This window comes from Narcine bancroftii, chromosome 7 (genome assembly GCF_036971445.1).
Source record: "Narcine bancroftii isolate sNarBan1 chromosome 7, sNarBan1.hap1, whole genome shotgun sequence".
Lineage (NCBI taxonomy): Eukaryota > Metazoa > Chordata > Chondrichthyes > Torpediniformes > Narcinidae > Narcine > Narcine bancroftii.
Window position 1 is genome coordinate 168493388 of NC_091475.1, and position 12686 is coordinate 168506073.

General features: G+C 41.7%; 1 long non-coding RNA gene across 1 annotated transcript; it reads left to right on the forward strand.

Moving 5' to 3' along the window:
* Positions 1 to 4863: 4863 nt before the first annotated feature.
* On the forward strand, positions 4864 to 12459 carry LOC138739353 (uncharacterized). The gene is made up of 2 exons (XR_011342200.1): positions 4864 to 5537; positions 10595 to 12459. It is a non-coding gene; the product is annotated as an uncharacterized lncRNA (long non-coding RNA).
* Positions 12460 to 12686: the final 227 nt, after the last annotated feature.

Below are 12686 nucleotides of genomic sequence, written 5' to 3' on the forward strand. Positions count from 1 at the left end.
CTTTCTAAACCATATTTCTGCATTTTTGACGATACATAATATTACAGATAATTTATTCACATGCTTTGATTGTTTTTTTCATACAAATAGATAGAAATGAGAGGAAATGAAGGACATGTTATCCCTTATCAGCCTGATAATTGTCTCAGAGTTTCGATCCTTTTATAGAGTCTCACATTTCTTGTAAGTTACATCAGGTTGCATTGTTCATTTGGCTTGGTTTCAAGGTTAATAATAAAATGTTAATTTGTCCCACTAGAAGAATGATTCTGGTCCCGTTTGTCCATTGTGGCAAAAAATATCCTGACATTCCTTATGTGATCCCCGGCTCCACCTGATAATTTGTGTCAATTTAAAGATTAGTTCAATCTCTCTTATTCTGTCTGTGGGGCATTTCAACATCATTTAACATATGAATGATTTCTCCAGCAACTGTGTTGGATTCAATGCGATACAATTAGCATACTGACAGCATGTAACCTTTGCAGACCTCTATGAGATCAGATTTATTTCTAACCTCCAAGTGATACCAACTTTTACAGGAGGAAATCGGAACCCTTGGAGAAAACCCATGCAGACACAGGGAGAATGTGCAAGCTCCTTACGAGATTCAAACCCAAGTCCACTCCTGCTCACTGGCACTGCGCTAACCGCTGCAACAACCGTCCCACCCTTAAAGCTGCTTTTTTTGCAAGAAGGCAAAATTAAAGGTGTATTAGCACTGTAAGAACTTTCATTCATAAAACAATTCTGTAGATCATTTAAATTACCAACTTTTTCTCATATCTTCAAGTGGAAATATGAGACATACCTAGACAGGCATTAGAATCTGCTGACTGAAGAAACGTGCAACTGTAACTCTTAATATACTGCTCCTATTTTATCATGTATCAATTCATTTTATTATCCTTTCAACTAAATAGCAGTGTCCTTGTAAATATTTTTGATATATTGCTGGCCTACAGATCAAAACTCCGCTTTCTCTTCCGAAGATCAAAATCCTGCCTGTTCTGTTTGAAATAATTAATTTGAGAAGGGAATTTATACAATAAAAAAACTTTGAAGTTTGTCATGGGAATGCCCTGTGCAGTGAGAGGTTGCTTGGTTGTGATTTTTGTTAAAAACTGCAGACCACAAAAGTAAAATAGAATTCACAGACAGATGCTTGGAACCATTGGGATCAAGTTTTAAATGACTCTGAATTCAAGCTAATAATAATTCACTTCCCTCATTTCAGCCTCAGTTAGATGATGTGGCACTGACTGAAAGGACTCTTTAGACTTCAGTTTCAGTTTGGCAATAGAATTCGAAGGGATTCAGATATCAAAGGAATTTTGGCCTGTGATTTTATATTCTGATTGGATCAGAACAAACTTTGGCACTGACTGTGTTACATCTGGGATTACACTTCAAAATGCTATGTTTATTATTGCAATGATATGAGCAATGTAACCAAACTTTTAATTTTATCTGGTGTGTTCTTACATTTCAACGAGGACTAAATTTCCAAAATAATTTATTAGCTGCAAAATGGTTTGAAGCATTCTGAGGTCATGGAGGTACAATAGAAATAGAGGTGTTGCTTTTATTGAGACGATAAAGGGCCATATTCCAACCTTATGCCTTTGTCTTTCCATAGAAAGAAGTAATGTCTCACTATTCATTTTTGACATTGTTTTGGCATAGCTCCAGTGCTGGGCAACCTGTACCTGATTTTAGCAAAGTTGATAACACAATCTGTTCAGCAACAATCATAAGAAAGAAAATGCAGTATTCTGACCGTTTGTATTACTTTTGATAGGACATTCCCTCACATCAGGAAAATGGCTTTCACTGGTAGGTGAGACCAGAACTAAGGGACACAGCCTCAAGATTCAGGGGAGTAGATTTAAGATGGAAATGAGGAAAAACTGTTTTTCACAGAGATTAGTGAATCTGCGGAATTCTCTACCTAGGGAAGCAGTTGAGGCTACTTCATTAAAGTTCAGCTAGATTTTTACATAAAACAAAGAATTAAGGGATACGGGGAAAATGCAAGTAGGTGGAGTTGAGTCAATGATCAGATCAGCCATGATCTTAGGCCGGATGGCCTTCTCCTGCTCTGATTTCTTATGTTCTTTATCCCTCTGCTCCTTCCTCAACAAAAGCTGGTAACAATATTTAACAAAAAATGTCATTTATCGAAAATATGCCCACAATTATAATGATTGATAAATAAAGGAGATATTGTTTTTATACCTTTTCAAAAGAGAGTGTTATGGAGTCTAGAGGACCCCCAAAACCAGCAGCAAGAGATATGCACCACAACACAGGGTTACTTAAAAGTAGTTTTTAATTACAATTGAAAAAGAACACAGAATTAAACTTTAATTTATTACTATCAACTTACTTAACCTACCTAATGTACTTAATCCCCCCTCTAATACTAAGCGCAGGTGTGTGTAATGTATATTTAAGATTAGAAAAGTTCTTTGGATCACAGTCCAGTCTTACTGGTTGCAGGCAATTCTTGTACTGTGCACAGAAGTTAGCATTAACAAAGTTCACCAGGCTTTGGTGTTTAACAGGCAAATGGTTACCACTCTGGAAGGTTCTTGCTGGTTTTCAGAGAGAGATTCCTTTTCCAGGACATCCGCAACCGATTCCTTCTCAATCAGTCTTGCTGATGAAACTTGCCCCCTTCAGGGTTCTCCAGATGATCCTCTTTCTTTTAGGTCACCTTTCACACCCCCAGTCTTCTCTTGTGACCAGGCAGCCTTCCAAAGTTTGCCAGCTTCCTTCTGGAACTGATTTCTGTCTCCTCTCTCTCTCTGAATCACACCCTCCCTCTCTGAGAGCAAAACTCTTCTCCTCTGCCTGCAAATATCACGTACTCTCCCAGGCAAGCTGCTGTCGATACTTTGTTGCCTCCTGCAAAAAGCACTCTGCAAAATTCCTGCAAATATTCTATGTTTTAAAATGTGTGTGTGTGTAAGGTGCTCTAACAATTCCTCCCAAACCACCTCTAAATACTCTGTCACAAGAGATCATGGACACCCCATGGAGATTAAAATCCTTTTGAAAGTAAAGGATAATTTTATCAAAAACAGGAGGGCATAGATTTAAGGTGAGAGAAGGGAGTTTGAAAGGGGATTTTAAGAATTGTACTCAGAAAGCTGTTGCTATCTGGAACTCACTGCCACAGGGGGTGGTAATATCATATAATTATTCCATTTGAGGGGTATTTAGATAAGCAAGGCTAAAAAGGCAAGGCTCATAAGGATGTGATGCAGGAAAATATGATTAGTATGATGGTCAAGGAATCATTTCTGTTTTATACTATTTAATCAGTAAACACTGTAAACAAACTTTTGTTATATAAAATGCCATTTTATGGTTCAGTTGATCAACACCTTATTTGCAATACCAAATATCCATTCTCTCTAAAGTGAATTACAGCTTCATTGACACCAGATCCCATTCACTTAAACTCCACAAATCCACCAGATGAATGAGAACACCATTACCTGCAAACTTACCTCCAAGTCATCAACCCTCCCAACTAAGCCATACACTGACATGTTCCTCATCATTTACATTTTTAGATTTAAATTTAAAAAAATTTAGACATATAGCACGATAACAGACAATTTCGGCCCACAAGAGAGTGCTGCCCAACCTACAATCCCAGTTGTGTCTCGAATGGTGGGAGGAAAATATGTAGGCACAAGGAGAATGTACAAAGTCCTTACAGACAGAGCAGGAATCGAACCCAAGTCCCGATCGCTGGCTCTGGAAAGGCCTTGCACTATCTGCCAACTATGCCACCCTAATTTTCATTCTCTACAACTCATTCATATCATAATGGTTGTTGACTTCAGGAGGGCTGGGGGATCACGCTCTGCTGACCATTGATAACTTGACCATTGAGGTTATCAAGATTATAAGTTCCATGGTGTGCACTTGGCAGAGAATCTCGCCTGGTCCCTTAGCATCAGCTCCATAGCCAAGAAAGCCCAGCAGCGCTGCTACTTCCTGCAAAGGCTGAGGAAAGTTCATCTCCCACCCTCCGTCCTCACTACATTCGACAGAGGATGTATGGAGAGCATCCTGTGTAACTGCATCACCGCCTGGTTTGGAAGCTGTGCCTTTCCCGACTGCAAAACCCTGCAGAGGATAGTGAAGTCAGTGGAAAAGTTCATTGGTGGGTTCTCTTCCAACCATGAAGGACATCTACAACACTCAAAGCAGGCAAAAGGCAATAAACATTGTGAAGGACTCCACACACCCCTCATGTAAACTGTTCTCCCTTCTGCCATCTGCTAGGAGGTACTGTAGCACTTGGACCCTTTCGTCCAGATTGGGCAACAGACTTCTGAAATCCTAGAACATGTGTATAATGTAACATGGACTTTTACTGTATACGTCTTAATAGTTTAATATTCAATGTATTTAACTTCAATTCTGACTTATATTTATGTAAATATACTCCATGGTCTTGGAGAAAAGCTGTCTCATCTTTACCATGTGAGCATTTATGAATGATAAATAAAAGTGACATGACTTGACTTCAACAGTGTGGTCTTGGATTGGCTATTGTCTATCCCCTGTGCTGTCTTAAACTATGTATACAAGCAATGTTGCTTTATCAGCGGAACGACTTTCAATAATATTTAGAGACAAAAGTGCGTTCCTTTTAAGAGATATATGCAGGTGGCACTTTTCTGTACCATGTGCATATTAGGACCTGCAATGAAGACTGGTGATAAATTCATGAAGTCGAATAATGAATTTCTCATGATCCCCCCCACTGGGCCAAGTAGGTAGAGCTTGTTGAGTGCACATGGAAAAGTCTTCGTGTACATGCATCACTCTTCACTGTGATATAGAGAATTTAGGTTAAAAAGACTTAAGTTAAAATGTGATGATTAATCATAAACAGGGAAGCCAGAATGGACAGAGAGTTTACTAGCAGTCAAGGACAGAAGGAGCTGCTGAATATGTTTTTTTAAACCTATCTTTTCATGGTCATAGTGAGAGACATGCAGGAGACAAAGGATTGATAAGAAGTGTGAGAAACAGAATTCAGTGAATGTAGAGTTCACAGCGTACGTAACGAACGTGATAATTAATAATGCAGTTATACTTAGAATGTTTTTGTAATACTAACCAATTAAAACAGTATTAATAAGAAGGGGAAGGGCAAATAATAAAGGTATAAAAATCAATGCACTGTATGTATTGGGGCTTAACTGGTGAGAAGCCAGTTAAGTCCAACTCTGCAGACTTGTAAATAAAGCTTGTCGTGTCATCAGTTTTAAAGAGACTCATGTGTGAGAAGTTTTATTTCTGACAAATGGGGGCTCGTCCGGGATCTACACTCCGGCCGTGAGGGGAGGCGAGAAGAGGGACATCGGAGGCGGTGCACCCCGCTGAGTTCAGCGGCTCCTAGTCCCTTGCTCGTCGCTTCGGGCGGCTTGAGCGAGTGGTATCCGGACAGGGTGACACGACAAGACGGAGAGGAGAAGGGTGACGGTTCAATCCCCGGGAAGACACCGGTAAGTGACGACTTACGATTGTGGTGTGGGGATTGGGTAACAGGTGTAACGGGATACACCTGTTTGGATAAAAACCTAACGGAATAGATTAAGTATAGATCTTTTGTCGTTGTGTGAGAACCCTGTCGCGGGACTCTAGGATAGACCCCAGGGAAACCTCGGCGGTAACCGAAGGAGGGACAGCACCTCCGACGAAGTGCCGAGAAGAGAGGGGTCAACCCCAGGAAAACCTCAGCGGTAACCGAAGGAGGGACAGCACCTCCGACGAGGCGTCTGAGAGGAAGGGAGTAAGGTCCAGAGCGAGAGGGTCCTCAGCAACGATAAACAGATCTAGGTGGGAAAATGGGAGGATCAAAATCTAAGGGCTCGTCTGAAAATTCAGGACAATTCCTGGGAGTACCCCTTGACAGCCCTTTGGGGAGAATGTTTGAAAATTGGGATAGTAAAAGATATCGGGACAAAAACAAGAAAAAGATGGTCCAATATTGTCTCCTTTGGTCAAAACAACCTATTAAAGGTTCCTCGGTCTGGTGGCCGAAATTTGGATCTGATGAGGATTGGGTTAGACAAGCATTAAACATATATGTAAATTCGAGACCAAAGGTGAATCAAGAAGAGTCAGCATATGCATTTTGTTGGGTTCCCTGGCCAGGATCCTTAACAGAATGTTTTAAATTGAGAGTGGCAGGAGAAAAGAAATGGGAACCTCTGGACAACCTTCCCCCTCCTTATATTCCCCCGGTGCCTACTGCGCCCGAGGAAAGCTTATTACCGGAGGGGAAAGGTGATGAATCTGATTGCCCCGAAGGGGGCCGGGATAAAAAGGATGAATTAAGGGAGTCGGACCCTAAACTTCCACCGGTAAACCGACCCTGGACAAGATCCCAGACTGGTCCAGGACCATCAAAGTTTTCAATAAACCTAAATCCCCTGAGAGAAGTTCCTATGGGAGGACCGGGAGGGGGAACGGGATATGTGAATGTTCCCCTAACTAGTACAGAGGTGCGGGGATTTAAGAAAGAAATGAAAAAGTTATTGGAAGATCCTATAGGACTGGCTGAACAGCTTGACCAATTCTTGGGACCAAACACATATACGTGGGAAGAGATGCAGGCAATAATGGGAACATTATTTTCACCCCAGGAGAGGCAGATGATTCGACGGGCTGCCCTCCTCATGTGGGAATATGAACAACCTGGGGACCCTAGACCCCATGAACAAAAATATCCCTTAAATGAACCCAGGTGGGACAAACGAACACCCGAGGGATTGGCAAGTATGAGACAATATAGAGAGTGGACAATTAAAGGGATACGGGAGGCTGTGCCAAAGGGTCACAATTTTACCAAGGCATTTGGGAACCACCAGGGGAAAGACGAGTCCCCTACTGATTTTTTGGAGAGGGTGAGAAAGAATGTCCAACAGTATGCTGGTGTGGACCCTAGTACACCAATGGGTGAACAGCTTATTCGAACTGAATTTGTTTCCAAATCATGGCAAGACATTAGAAAGAAACTAGAAAAGGAGGAGGACTGGAGTGAAAAACCCCTAAGTGAACTGTTAAAAAAGGCACAAAAAGTATATGTGCAGAGAGAAGAAGAAGATCAAAAGAAGGCGACAAAGGTTATGGTACAGACTATCCGACAGATGAATGCTGAATCCAGAGGGGAAAGAAAACAAAACCTTCCTCTAAACAATCCAAAATATCCAAGAGAGGGAAGACCCCGGAGATTTGTTAAATGCTATTACTGCAATGAGGAAGGACACTTTAAGAGGGAATGCCCCCGATACAAGAGGGAATTGCGTGCCCTCGAACTTATGGAAGAAGATTAGGGGTGTCAGGGGTTCCAAATGTTAGGGACCAAATATAAGAGGGAACCCCTGGTAAAACTAAACATTGGTCCCAAGGGAGAAAGAGGTGGTGTTTATGGTGGACACAGGAGCGGAACGAAGTAGTGTAATAACTGTGCCAATCGGAACTGAGCCTATAAAAAGTAATTTGACAATTTCTGGGATAGAAGGAGCTCCCAGAATGGTATCAATAATTCCCCAAGTAACAGTGAAACTGGAAGAAAGAGAAGGGGTACAAGACCTCTTGTTATTACCTTCGGCTGGATTTAACCTCCTAGGAAGGGACTTACAGGCTCTCCTAGGTTTGGGTGCTCTCCCTGTGGACGGAGAAGTGCGAGTCCACCTCTGCGCTTTAAAGGAAGAGGATGAACGGCAGATTGACGAGAGAGTCTGGTATAAGGAGGGAAATCGAGGAGGTCTGGACATCCCACCTTTACATGTCACATTAATACCAGGTCATCAGCCGGTAAGGAAACGTCAGTATCCTATTTCTTTGGAAGGGAGAAAAGGGCTACAGCCAGTAATTGAGACTTTAATACGAGACGGACTATTAGAAGAATGCATGTCACCTTATAACACCCCTATACTCCCAGTAAAAAAGTCAGATGGATCCTATCGCCTAGTTCAGGATCTAAGAAGTTTGAATGCTATTGTTCAGACCCGCCACCCAGTGGTGCCTAATCCCTATACTATTATGAGTCGGATTCCCCCAGACCATGAGTGGTTTAGTGTTATCGACTTGAAGGATGCCTTCTGGACTTGTCCGTTAGAAGAGGAAAGTAGAGATATGTTTGCGTTTGAATGGGAAAATCCATGGACAGGTAGACGGAGACAGTTTCGGTGGACTGTATTGCCCCAAGGGTTCACTGAATCTCCAAACCTGTTTGGACAAATGCTAGAACAAATCCTGATGGACTATCCACAATCTGATGATTCCCAACTAATGCAGTATGTGGATGATTTACTATTATCAGGACCCAAGGAACAAGAAATGAGGAGAGAGACCATTAGACTCTTGAATTATCTGGGGAAAAAGGGTCTACGGGTGTCCAGAAACAAGTTACAGTTTGTTGAGAAAACTGTGATATATCTGGGACACCAGATAAGTAAAGGACAGAAACGAATTACCCCTGAACGAATTGAGGGAATCACTAGAATGCCTTTACCCCGTAATAAGAAGGAAATAAGACAATTCCTGGGACTCTTAGGATACTGTAGGTTATGGATAGAGGACTACTCAGCTTTGGTGAAGTTTATGTATGATAAACTGACAAATGAAAATGACTATCCATTGAAATGGACCCAGGAGGAGGAGGGATGGTTCGAGGACTTGAAACATCGCCTAACACGAGCCCCAGTGCTCACTCTGCCCTCTTTAAAACAGCCCTTCCAGCTATTTGTCACTCATAACCAAGGAACAGCTGTGGGAGTTTTAACACAGGAAAAAGGTGGTCAGCGACACCCAGTGGCTTTCCTTTCCAAAATGATGGACCCAGTGTCTCGTGGATGGCCGACGTGTATCCAGGGAGTAGCGGCTGCTGCTCTGTTGGTAGAGGAAGCACGTAAACTTACTTTTGGAGGAAAGATGACTGTGTACACCTCCCATTCTGTGAGTGTTTTATTAACACAAACTGCCCATCGATGGCTGACTGATTCTCGTATATTAAAGTATGAAACCATTTTAATGGTTGGAGAAGATTTACAGTTTGCAAAAATTAATAGCTGCAACCCAGCTCAGTTTTTATACGGCAGTGAAACAGAGAAAGAGGTGGAGCATGACTGTGTCGAGTTGACAGATCTTCAGACCAAGACCCGAGAAGACCTTTGCGATACTCCGCTGGGAGAAGGATATGAATTCTACATTGACGGCTCCGCCAGATGTGTTGACGGAATGAGAAGAAATGGGTATGCTATAATAGAAGGAAATACTTGGAAAGTAGTAGAATCCACGAGACTACCCGGAAGCTGGTCAGCACAATCCTGTGAACTATATGCCTTGCAGAGAGCCCTCAGAATACTGGCAAAGAAAATTGGAACGATTTACACAGATTCCAAATACGCATACGGGGTAGTGCATACCTTTGGTAAGATCTGGAAGGAGCGTGGTCTAATTACATCAAGAGGAAAGGAATTGGCACACGAACAGATGATTACTCTGACTTTAGAAGCCTTAACATTACCCCAAGAAATAGCAGTGGTCTACATACCAAGCCATCAAAGGGGAGATAACCCGACAGCAATTGGAAACAGACTGGCTGATGAAGAAGCCAAAAGAGCAGCCATGCAACAAGAAGTCCGTTTGCTGACTTTAATCCCAATAAGGCAAGGCATAAAGACAGCTCCCATTTTCACTGCTAAGGAAGAAAAGAACATGGATCAGCTGGGCGCAAGCCAATTACCTGATGGAACATGGAAAAAACCAGATGGAAGAACTGTTCTAAATAAAGAAATAACTCGCAACATTTTAAAACACCTGCATCAACAGAGCCACTGGGGCACTCAAGCCTTATGTGACACAGTGCTTCGAGAATATGTGTGTAAGGGAATCTACACCTTGGCCCAACAAGAGGTGCAAAATTGTTACCTATGCACAAAAATTAATAAGAAGATAATGAGGACAGGGACCATGGAAGGTCAACCATTAGCCATACGCCCTTTTCAACGTATCCAGATCGACTTCACAGAGTTACCTCAAGTTCAAAGATGGAAATATCTGTTGGTGATAATAGATCACTTTACCCGATGGGTAGAAGCCTTCCCAACAATAAATACTACAGCCTCTACAGTAGCTCGCCTCCTCCTAGAGCAGATAATCCCCAGATATGGTATAATGGATTCTATAGACTCAGACAGGGGTCCACATTTTTCTTCAAAAATCCAGCAATTGATTTGTGATGCATTACAGGTCTCTTGGAAATTACATACCCCTTGGCATCCACAAAGCTCAGGGAAGGTCGAACGTATGAATGGAACACTAAAAATCCAATTGACAAAGTTAATGGTGGAAACTAAAATGCCTTGAATAAAGTGTCTGCCCCTAGCCTTATTGAGAATTCGTACTGCCCCACGAAAAGATGTAGGGCTGTCCCCTTATGAAATGATGTTTGGGCTTCCCTTCTGGAGTACAGTTGAGGGGTGTCCCACCTTGGGGGAAGGGGATATATTTGTTAGGAACTATTTACAGGCACTGTCACGCTCTCTTACAGATTTACGAAAGAGAGGACTATTGGCACAAACACCGCCTCTAGACTTTTCTTTACACAAAGTGGAACCAGGAGACTGGATTCTTATCAAGACCTGGAAGACTGAAAAACTCCAGCCCCAGTGGGAAGGTCCATACCAAGTTCTCTTAACTACAGAAGCTGCAGCACGAACAAGAGAGAAGGGGTGGACACACGCATCCAGATTTAAGGGACCTGTAGAGGCGCCACAGGACCCTGATACGAACTCAGATTGGACTTGTATTCCTGGAGAAAAACCTCTTACCTTACGATTTCGCAAAAAGACTTAATTCACAATGTTATTGTTATGTTCTTTGATTTTTCTTAGTTTGCCTATGTCTTTATCAGGTGTGAAATGTAAGAAATGCAGAGATACAGTGGTCCTGTTTCAGGACCACATTTGGGGAAGAAAGGAAGGTAATTTCATTTCCCATACCTCAGTTCCTGAGAAATGTTGGGCAGAAAATACCACCCAACATCCATATACCCCTTGTGTGGAAAAAGAAGGAAATAATATGGGTCATTATATACAGATTCCTAATACCACTCCTTTCCCTCTTAACGGTTGGAAAGGTGACTCAAGCCCACCATGCCCTGATGGACTCTGGTTTTGCATACACCAACGTACTGTTCCAATGAAAAGTTACACTCCACACTTGAAATTGCGTGTCCCTTTAAGACAGCCGGACTTAGTTCGAGTCCATCCAAATAACCATGTAAGTTTCAGTAATGCAATTGGGGGAGATGACCTTTTTGTAGATCTGGCAACTAAAATTGCAGGAACTTTTAATGTAACTAATTGTTGGGTCTGCGGGGGTCCACGGATGTCAGAACAATGGCCTTGGTGGGGAGAACCTCTCAATTCATTGACCATGATTTCCCGCATTTGGACAACTAACCGAACGAGATCAAGAGAAACCTGGTCTCTCTCTAACGTCCCCTCTGGTTTTTATTGTCTCTCACGAGCCGGCAAATACCCAGTAGGGGTAAACTTAATTTGACTAACTGCTGCTTACAGATTGATGATAATGGAAAAGCCATTCGTAAAATCGCTGATAATATTCGTACATTGTCCCATGTACCGGTTCAAACCTGGCATCCTTTCCCACAATTTAATTGGATGGACAAATGGTTTGGAGGAACCTGGTGGCGTACCTTCTTGTGGGTCATCGGAGGTATTTTATTCCTCCTACTTATTTTGCCCTGTATTATTCCCTGTCTACGCAGCCTGGTGATTTCCATGGTCGAACAAGCTATGCAACCAGGGGGGATGGGAGACCCTGTACGACTTTTATTTCAGCGTGAGATTAATGTATCATAAAACATTTCTCTTCCCTAGCTTAGAATCCCCATTCATATCTATACATATATTCAACACATTTTAAAGAGAGAAAGGGGTGGATTGTGATATAGAGAATTTAGGTTAAAAAGACTTAAGTTAAAATGTGATGATTAATCATAAACAGGGAAGCCAGAATGGACAGAGAGTTTACTAGCAGTCAAGGACAGAAGGAGCTGCTGAATATGTTTTTTTAAACCTATCTTTTCATGGTCATAGTGAGAGACATGCAGGAGACAAAGGATTGATAAGAAGTGTGAGAAACAGAATTCAGTGAATGTAGAGTTCACAGCGTACGTAACGAACGTGATAATTAATAATGCAGTTATACTTAGAATGTTTTTGTAATACTAACCAATTAAAACAGTATTAATAAGAAGGGGAAGGGCAAATAATAAAGGTATAAAAATCAATGCACTGTATGTATCGGGGCTTAACTGGTGAGAAGCCAGTTAAGTCCAACTCTGCAGACTTGTAAATAAAGCTTGTCGTGTCATCAGTTTTAAAGAGACTCATGTGTGAGAAGTTTTATTTCTGACATTCACCGCCTACTTTCTCATGTGGGGGAAATGAACATTGACTTCCTGCGAAGAATATAATTTGTACAGAATATGTTCATGATTGAAAATAACTTCTCTATTATATCAATTAAAGTATACCCCATCTAATTAAGCAAAACTATCTTGAAACAAAGTTAATTTTGATCATAAAAATATTTATGTGCAGAAGATTGGGCTT